At 38.4% G+C, this 10240-nt stretch overlaps 1 long non-coding RNA gene across 1 annotated transcript in view; it reads left to right on the top strand.

Moving 5' to 3' along the window:
* The first annotated feature begins 438 nt into the window (after positions 1 to 438).
* The window catches only part of LOC129151710 (uncharacterized), a 55411-nt gene continuing 45609 nt past the window's right edge, over positions 439 to 10240 (top strand). Inside the window, exon 1 of the long non-coding RNA XR_008558379.1 lies at positions 439 to 523. This is a non-coding gene — a long non-coding RNA (uncharacterized LOC129151710). The remainder of the gene's footprint in view (positions 524 to 10240) is intronic.

The raw sequence follows: 10240 nt of genomic DNA, 5'->3' as shown, positions 1-10240 counted from the left end.
TGGAGCAGGTCTTTGAAGACAGATTAGACCAAGTTTGAAAGCCACAGTTGTTCACTGTCATTTCTGGGTCAAACCTTTCGGAGGGCTTCTGGAATAGAGGTGTCTTAGCGGAAACCTTGGACATGCTGACAAGTGAGAAGGGCATGTGAATAAGTTAAGGGACCCATGTATGTCACATCCCATACAAACAGTAAGAGCTACATGGAGGACCACTACCTGAACCTAAACACTGCAGAGGGAAAAATGGACGAGGCCAGTGGCCCTCAAATTGGGGTGCACAAAGATTTTCCAAGGGTTTTGCAGATGCAGATTTAGATTTTCAATTTCAGGCTTTTAACTTCCATTTATACTCTTCCTAAAATTTCAGTAGCTGAAATTGAGTTTTAGTTCACAACAGCTCTTTTCCCATTTGACAAAACAAAGGCCTTTCTTCTTATCCAGCCACAAATCTCTCCTGGTGTGCACAAGAGTGCCAGACAAAGGAGGAGGCTCAGCTAACCGTCAATCAAGTCACCATTACCTGGTAGGACTTCTTGTCTTATCCATTTTTCTATTAAGGGTGAAGCTTGTTCTTAGAAAATGGGTATGTTTGTCCTTGTTGACATACTCAGAATTCAGATAGAGTAGGTGGTGGTAGTAATGATAAATTTCTTCAGGTCCCTGACTATTAAGACTAGTTCTGAGGGAAGGTCCCATAAAAGTGAAGCAAAGTGGTAGAAAATATTGAACACTGAAAACAGCTTTAAAAAATATTAAAATACAAATTCATTTCAGCTATTCTCCATACTTATCCTTTTGACATATAATTAACTGAGAACAAAAAAGCACCTTCCAAAAGCTGAAGCAGTATAGATTGGTGTTATTGATTCTCTTAAATATAATGAATATTTCTCAGTACCCACTAAATTTTCAAGACACAGTGGAGAAAACTTGGATGAAAGTTTTATATGATTTCTTTAAAATTCTTATGTATTATTCATAGTAGTTATTTGATTAATGAAAATATGTTTTAAAATTTTTATTTCCAATATACAAAATCTTTAATTTTATCCAAAAAGATTTAGTATTTCTATATCTTATTAACAAAAAAATATAACTAATTTTTAACAATATATGCTCTTTTATTAAGTACATAGGTTTAATTGTAATGTCTAATGAATAAATGGAGTTCTTTATTTCTGATTTTTAAAATTTGATTCTTAATTACTCCTAAAATACAAGCACCAAAATATATTCACTGAATTGTACGCATTTTTGTCATACTTCTTGCTTCATAAATACCAACATTTTAGCAACATTTTACATTCTCACTAAGTAGAAAATGAGTAATAGGATATTGAATTATCTTAAAGCTTATTATACGATGGATGTAGTAATTACACTAGATCTATAATAATTTAATCCTAAATAATTTTAGTAATGTATTTTGCAAGATGTAGTCTATTTTTGTGTGTTTTTTAAATTCCCTGGATTGCCTTATAATATGCTTACTGCAATTGAAAAATACAATCAAGACTTCTTCTGATGGAAAATAGGTCTTATATGCTGATGTGTAGGAAATAAAATTCATTGTTCCTAAGTTATATGCAGAGAATTCCCATAACCTGAATAAACAAAATCTGTAACACCAGGGCTTTGATAAAGCTATTTAAATCTTGTGACTAAATAAAAGTATTTTATAAAAAATAATGCAATTGTAAAAGTGTACAAAGTCACAATATTTTTATTTTTCTCAATTCTTTCTGAAGTTAAACAAGATGTCTTTAACTTGAGTAATAAATATAATTAATAATAATTTTCTGTTTGAATAAATACTATATTTTCTGAAATATAAAACATGATTGAATCAAATGTCTAATTTGTAATTTTTCCTGCAATGCAAGCATTTTTCAATTTTCTGCATTTCATAAGGTCAAAGAGGATCCAGTTAAATTTTCAGCTGATACATCATTTTAAAAGCCAACTTGATGGAGTTCAAAGAATCAAGTGACATTGTTTTTTTTTTGTTGTTGTTTTTAATCCTCACCAGAGGATATTTTTCCCCATTAATTTTCAGAGAGAATGGAAGGGAGTGTGTGTGTGTGTGGGGGGGGTGCGGGGGGGAGGAAGAAATATTGATGTGAGAGACACACATCAATTGGCTGCCTCCTGCACATGCCCCAATGGGATCAATCCTACAGCCCAGGTATGTGCCCTTGACTGGGAATTGAACCCACAAACCTTTGGTGCGCTGGCTGATGCTCTAACCACTGAGAATCACTGGCCAAGGCTCAAGTGACATTGCTTTTTTATTTTTAATTAAAATTTTATTGTTTAAAGTATTACATATGTCCCCCTTTTCCCACCATTGACCCCTTCTAGTCTACCCCTATCCCCTGCCCCAGGCCTTCACCACCCTATCCTCTGTGTCCATGGTTATGCATATATGCATACAAGTTCTTTGGTTGAGTGACATTGCTTTTTAAAAGAAAAATAATGTCCATACCATATACTTATGTGAACATGGTTTCTCAGTGTTACCTTTATAGAACAAAAGAATGAATAAAAAAAAATCAATGGTGACCCTTATTTCATTTTGACACTAAGCCATTTTTATTCATAGATACATGAACTAATTGAGGGGAAAAAAGCCAATTAATCTTATTGGAGAACTCTTGCACTAAAATTGATTCCTTATATATTGTTACTTATTTAAATTTATGAAATATAAATGCTGCAATCAAATATTTACAAATAATAATTGTAATGATGACTCATTTCAGAAAAAATGTAGTCACATTAAGACTTAAGGTCACAGGAAGTTAAACTAATTTTAAAATTTTACATGTATATTTTGTTGCAGTTTGATATAATTAATGCAAGATTTTCAACATTACAGTTAGGAAGGAAGTAGAACAAAAATGTGAACCTCCCCCTAAAATAAAATAAAGGAATGCTAAAAATTTCTGATTATTAAACTGAAGCTTATTTATGTATTTTTTAAAAGGATGATCAAGTGTTGCATTATTACTGATATGTAATCTATAAGATGAGACCGGGGGCCATGGAAGTGGGAGCTGGTCTGGCCTGGGGAGAGCCAAAACCATGGGGAAGAGGCAGTCACCCTCAGAGATCCTTCCAAAAGCACAGAAAAATGGGCGGGGTGATGCCCGAGTTTATTTCATCCCCCGGCTGCTTTCCATTGGCTGAACCTAAGGAAAAGCCCAAAGCTAGCTGGCAAGGGAGTTTGGAAAACATAGTTTGCAGGAGAAGGTCACCAAATAGATCAAGAGCCAACAATCAAATGATGACATTACATAAGCCAAAAAGTTCAGACATCAGACCGAAGCCAAACCTTCCACTATGGAAGATTAAGAATTAACTCCTTCCTTTGTGCCATTCCCAGCACTTCCCATTTTTCTCCTCCTCCCAATATAGTTATGTCTTAATTATATTATATGAATGGCCAAGGCTAACATTACATATGTTCAGTAAATAAATGTTTTACAGTTAAGCCACACAGTATATTGTATTCCTTTCCATCCCTGAACACATTTGAGGTTGTCTGTGTATCTAATATTAAAAACAAAAATTGAAATATACACCATAGTATAATTAGCCTCTAGGTACCCAGCACCCAGTTACAATAATTGTGATCTAATGATCATTATTTTATCTACTAGAGGCCCAGTGCACGAAATTCGTGCACGGAGGGGGGGTTGTCCCTCAGCCCAGCCTGCACCCTCTCCAATCTGGGACCCCTCGAGGGATGTCCGACTGCCCGTTGGGCCTAAACGGGCAGTTGGACATCCCTCTCACAATCTAGGACTGCTGGCTCCCAACTGCTCACCTGCCTGCCTTCCTGATTGCCCCTAAATTGCTTCTGCCTGCCAGCCTGATCACCCCCTAACCACCCCCATGCCAGCCTGATTGATGTCTAACTGCTCCCCTGCCAGCCTGTTTGCCCCCAACTTCCCTCCTCTACTGGCCTGGTCACCCCTAACTGCCATCCCCTACAGGGTTGATTGCCTCCAACTGCCCTCCCTTGCAGGCCTGGTGCCTCCCAACTGCCCTCCCCTGCTGGCCATCTTGTGGTGGCCATTTTGTGTCCACATGGGGGCAGCCATATTGTGTGTTGTATTGATGGTCAATCTGCATATTACTCTTTTATTAGATAGGAGGATAGAGGCCTGGTGCATGGGTGGGGGCCAGCTGGTTTGCCCTGAAGGGTGTCCTGGATCAGGGTGGGGTTCCCTTGGGGCATCAGCCTGGGCGAGGGGCCTGTGGTGGTTTGCAGGCCAGCCACGCCTCTGGTGACCCAAGCAGAGGCCCCGGTATCTGGAATTTATTTACATTCTACAATTGAAACTTTGTAGCCTGGAGTGGAGCCAAGCCTCCTGCTGGATCCGTGGCTGCCGCTTGGATTTGTTTACCTTCTATAATTGAAACTTTGTATCCTTGAGTGGAGGCCTGGGCCTGCCAGAGTGTGTGGAAAGCTTGGCTTCTTCTGTTGCCGGGGAAACCCAATGGTAGCCATCTTGGCTGGGGTTAATTTGCATACTCGCCCTGATTGGTTGGTGGGTGTGGCTTGACTGGTGGGTGTGGCTTGTGTAGTGGAGTGATGGTTAACTTGCATATTACCCTTTTATTAGAGAGGATATTCCACTTTGCATCAAGTTGTCTGGGGAGAGAGGAGCAGGAGGGGGCAAATTCCAGATTGTGATTGTCCTTTCTTTGTTTGCTAATTTAAAAAAATGGTTTATCATTAATCTATCCCAAACTCTTCACCAGTTGGTTAAATCCATTCGCAAGACATGCAGACATATAGGTTATCCTATTAGTTGCATCTTGAGGAAGACTTTTCTGGGACCTTCTCACCTGCTCCAATCTGGGCAAGTTTCTCACTATGCCTGATATGCACCTGTTATTCTGGGATCTTCCTTCACTTTCTACTCACTCCTGCTTTTTCCATCTCCAGCCTTCCTTCATGTATGTGTGTATGTATGTATGTATGTATATGTGGGTATGTATGCATTTGATTTCCCAATTCATTTGGTAGGGGTCACCTCTGAGATGCAGGTAAGGTAAACTTTTTGAGACATCACAGGTCATGTCTGAAAATGTCCTCCTTTTACCCTCATCCTCAACTAATAAATAGAAAGTTTATCCGTAGAATTCCAGGTTGGAAATCCTTATTCTTCAGACTCTCCCAGGTGTTTGTCCACTGTCTCCTAGCTTCCAGTGTTGTGTTGAGAAGTCCCAAACCTGTTTCCATTCCTGATCCTTTGTGCCTGACCTATATTTCACCTTGTTGGGAACTTGTAGTGTCTCCTCTTTGTTTCAAGTGTTCTGAATTTCAAAACTGATGTGCCTTACTGTGAGTTCATTTTTATTTATTGTTCTGAGCAGTCATCAGACATCTTCCACCAGGAAACACAAGTTCCTCAGTTCTGGAAAATAATTCCATTTTTGAATTATTCCTTTTATTATTTTCCCCTTCTCTGTGACTGGTTTCTAATTTTCTTGCCCTTTTGTTCTACTATAAGGAAGATTTCCTTAATTTTATCTTTAAACACCTTTAATGTTTTATTTGTGATTATATTTTTAATTTCCAATAGTCCTTTCCTTGTCCTCTGTTATTTTTTATGTATTATTCTGTTCAGAAAAGATGAGTCCAAATCTTTTCTTACCTCCCTGAGCTTATCAATAATAGATTTCTTTTATTTTTAAAGACAGCTTTATTGAGGTTTATTACATACCATAAAATTCACCCATTTTTGAAGGATACAGTTTGATGAGTATTAATAAATTTATACAATTGTGCAACCATCACCATAATCTAGTTTTACAACAGTTTTATCACCCCTAAAAGTTCCCCCATATTCATTTATAGTCAATCCCCTCTGGATGCATGTTTTAAATTTCTTCTTGTACCAAATTAAAATTTAAATAAATTAGAGTTGATATTCAATATTATATTAGTTTCTGATATATGCATTGTGGTAAAACATTGATAACTTATGAAGTTATCCCCTGGTAAGTCTAGTACCTAGTTGGCACCATACAGTTGATTACAATGTCATTGACTATATTCCATGTGCTATATTTTCCATCCTTGTGACTATTTTGTAACTGCCAGTTTGTACTTCTTAATCTCTTTGATTATTTTTTAGATCCCACATATAGGGGTAGACAAAAGTAGATTTATAATAGTTCACATGGAAAAATACAAATTAATAAATAATAATACAATAATAAACTCTGTGCTTCAGGTACTCACAACTACTTTTGCCCACTCCTGTATAAGTAAAATCAGAGTATTTGTCTTTCTCTGTCTGACTTACGTCCTATAATTCTCTCTAGATTCATCCATGCTGTCACAAATGGTAAGATTTCATTCTTTTTTATGGTTGAGTAATATTCCATTGCATATATGTACTACATCTTTTTTTTAGCCAATTGTCTATCGGTGGGCACTTAGGTTGCTTCCATATCTTGGCTATTGTAGGTAATTTTGCAATGAACATAGGGATATATATGTCTTTTTGAATTAGTGTTTTAGACTTCTTCAGATGAATACCCACAAGCAGAATTGCTGGGTAAAAAGGTAGTTCTATTTTTATGTTTTGAGGACCCTCCATACTGTTTTCCAAGTGGCTGCACCAATCTGCATTCCCACCAACAGTTAAGGAGGGATCCCTTCTCTCCACATACATCTGTATGTCCTCTTTAGAGAACTGTCTATTCAGATCCATTGCCCATTTTTTAATCTGATTGTTTGTGTTTTTTTTGGTGTTAAGTTGCAGGATACTAACTCCTTATTGGATATAATGATAGTTTATTTCTAAAGATTTCCATCTTCCTGTAGTTTCTGTTTGCTCTAAGAATTTTTGTTTTTCTTTGTTTCTGTTTGTTTATTTTGGTCTATATCATTTATATTAGACCCACTAGATTTATGGACCATTGAGTAATTGAAATTTGGCTAGTCCAAACTGAGATGTACTGTAAGTGTAAAATATACTCTGATTTTGAGAACTTGGAATGAAAGAAAGGGTATAAAAGACCTCATTAATGTTTTTACATTTCTTATAAGTTGAAATGACATTATAGATATATTGGATTAAGTAAAATATACTTTTAATATTTATTTCACCTATTTCTTTTTTACTTATTTAATGTGGCTACTGTAAAATTTAAAGTACTTATGTGGCTTGCATTATATTTCTAACAGGCAGTCCTCTGTTAGACTTTGTTCTCAGATGTCTGGCAAATTTTGTTTTTTAGCCATTGTATACATCTGTATTTATTCCAATATAATTCATATGCCACAAAATATACCCTTTAAAAATACAATTCAGTAATTTTTAGAATCCTTAGAAATGTGCAATTAACATAACTATGAAATAACAGAACATCTACATTACCCTAGAAAGAAATCATGCACAATGTCCCTTTGCATTTACAGACAAGTGGACTTGGGAACAGCTTAGGGAGGCCCCATGTTTAGGAACATCCAGAACCTAGCCTGCTCAGGAGCTTGTGGTATTTCTGTAACATATGCACACACAGAGCTGTCCATCTTATTTACTGTCATGGTTATGCTAAAGAAAATACCTCTTAAATTACTGTGCCTTTCCCCTGCCATTTGCTATTTTCTGATATTATTCCCCGCAGGCCTTCAGGCCAGGCTTACTTGAGATTAGCTTTCAACTGAGAGAGAGAATAGAAACAGTTCAGTGGGAGAGAGCGGGCTGCTTCTGTGTGGATTTCCTGGCCCTTTCTGATATTCCTTCATGCTGATCATGTGAGTTGGCTTTGGACCTTCACTTTGCTCTGCCCTTGGGCCCTATATTCTCTTGGCTTCCCTTGATTTTGACCTATTTGGAAAACCCTTTAGTTTTACATTTGCTTTAATTTCCAGGCTAGGTGTTTCGTTGATTATTTTCATTGGCTGGTGGAGTGAGCCCTGAGTTTCCTTTTTGTCCAGCCCAACTCTCAGCCCTGGCTACCCCTACTCCACATCCAGCCTTACTTTTCCCTGAGCAGGGTGGCTCAGTGATTGAGCATCGACCCATGAACCAGGTCACAGTTCGATTCCCAATTAGGGCACATGCCTGGTTGCTGGCTCAATCCCCAGTAGAGGGTTGCAGGAGGCAGCCCATTGATGATTCTCTGTCATCTTGGATTTTTCTATCTCTCTGAAATCGATAAAAACATATATTAAAAAAAACCCACACATTTCTTGTCCTCTGCGTTCCCAATTCATCCAGTCACAAATTGGCAAAAGGGACTAACGTAATGCTAAATGCCATTGCACCTCCTTTCAGCATATGAAAATACTTGAATACTCTTTGCTCTTGAGTTTGGACATAGACAGGTATGTTGGGTGCTTTGGAGAAGGTGAGTGGGTGACAGTCTGTACTAGACTCAGAGCTGAGGAGACCACTGGCATAAGGTAAGGCATGAGCCACCCTGGTCTAGTACCTCAGGGGTGCCTAAGTGTCTAGGGTAGGAAAAGAATCTAAAATAAAACAACTAGAACCTCAACGTTAGGATGCTCAAATAACTTACTGAAACATCCTACTCTTACTTTGCAAACAGTGGAAAATGAGGCAGTAAATAGTTTCATTAGCTGGAGATGTATCAAAGGTGAAAAGCAGATCGGGAACACCATATGGACAGCCTGACCGAGTTTTGGCAGCTTGGAGGAGCGTGGCAGGTGACATTTGGTGATGGAGATTCACTGCCAGGCAGTTACAGAGCTCCGGGTGGCAATAGCAGTAAGAGTGGACGCTGCAAGGGCACTGAAATAAAGACTGGGTCAGTGATTACTTGTAAGTAGCCCCAGGAGAGTTCAGAAAACACCCCAAGCCAAGTGCTTAGAAAACAGATCAGAGGAATGGCAAGAGTTTGGCAGGAATATAAGGACAGTGGATATACAGGCAGTAGGGAAAATTACATGTGACCTCACACCCATCTTCTTTTGGAACGCTCAACTAAACATAATAAAGGGGAAGAGGGGCTGCATGCTTATCTCTTGGAAATTAGGAAGTTGTAATCCAGGAGGGCCTATGAATAAACTGCGGTCTTAACCTGTGGTTCCTAAGCCAATATGGACTGGGGCTCTATGCACATTATCTGGAAAACAACATTGCAGAGTGCCAAATGCTTCACGAGAAATGGAATATTTATGACTCATTGTGCAGCTCTTAATCACTTGACAACTGACTTTCCTATTTATAACAAATACAATTGTACATAGCCATTTCCTTCAGATGTAATAAAATAACACACACACATACCCACACATAGACAGAAATGCCTCCTCAAAAGGACTGGAGGGCAATAAAGTAGAAAAGAGTGTGAAAAACAGAAAAGACAATTGCAGTTTGGCCCCCATTTTAAAGTGCGCTGTCCATTGCAGTGCTATTCTCATCTCCACTGTTTTGGGAGTTATTGGAAATGATAACAGTCTTGCATTTATAATGCAGCTTATTTGTAGAGATTCAAAATACCTGTCTGTGGTTGGAGAGCGGTCTTCATTTGCCATATCAATACATTTTTCCAAGAAATCTGTGTGGCGAACACAGTGTCCCAGTTTTTTGTTGAATGAATGAACTCAAAACAACCAGCGCATCTTGGGTAGTCATTATGGCCCAGAGACAGTTGCTGTCAGTGAAACTTGGCATTGGAAGGGGAGGGGAAATTCTTGTGACCAATCTCTCTCACAAATCAGAGAGAGATGTTGGTTCAAACTCTTGGTAAGAAAGGATTGAGATGTTACCAAAAGCAACAAGAGGAAGAAGTTTGAAGGACAGCAGGTCAAAGAGGTCAACTTCAAGAGAGGGATGCAGGGTGAGGTACAGGCCTGGGATGCTCAGAGCAGAGTTAGGAGACTGAGTCAGACGGAGATGCCAGTGGTACTGAAGACTCCTCCACTTATCAGCTGAGTCACCTTGGGCTAGTTACTTCATCTCTCTGAATTTTTAATGGGCATGATAATAACACCTACTTTGCAGAGATTATATAAAGATTAAATAAATTAGTATTTATAGAGTTATTAATTATTTTAATGTGGCTTGAAATTCGCCTTCAAAGAATGCTGAAGGCTGATGAAGATTGCTGAACATTGGGTTTCAGTAAACAAACCACAATTCAGCTTTACCAGCCTTATGGCTTAGCCAGCTCCGTATCTCCTGTGCCCAGCAGTGCCTCGCACATCGCGGGTGCTCAGTAAATACTCGGTGAACTGCCTTGATTC

Source organism: Eptesicus fuscus, chromosome 15, assembly GCF_027574615.1.
Source record: "Eptesicus fuscus isolate TK198812 chromosome 15, DD_ASM_mEF_20220401, whole genome shotgun sequence".
NCBI classification, from domain to species: Eukaryota; Metazoa; Chordata; class Mammalia; order Chiroptera; family Vespertilionidae; genus Eptesicus; species Eptesicus fuscus.
This window is presented reverse-complemented; position numbering and strand designations above follow the sequence as displayed.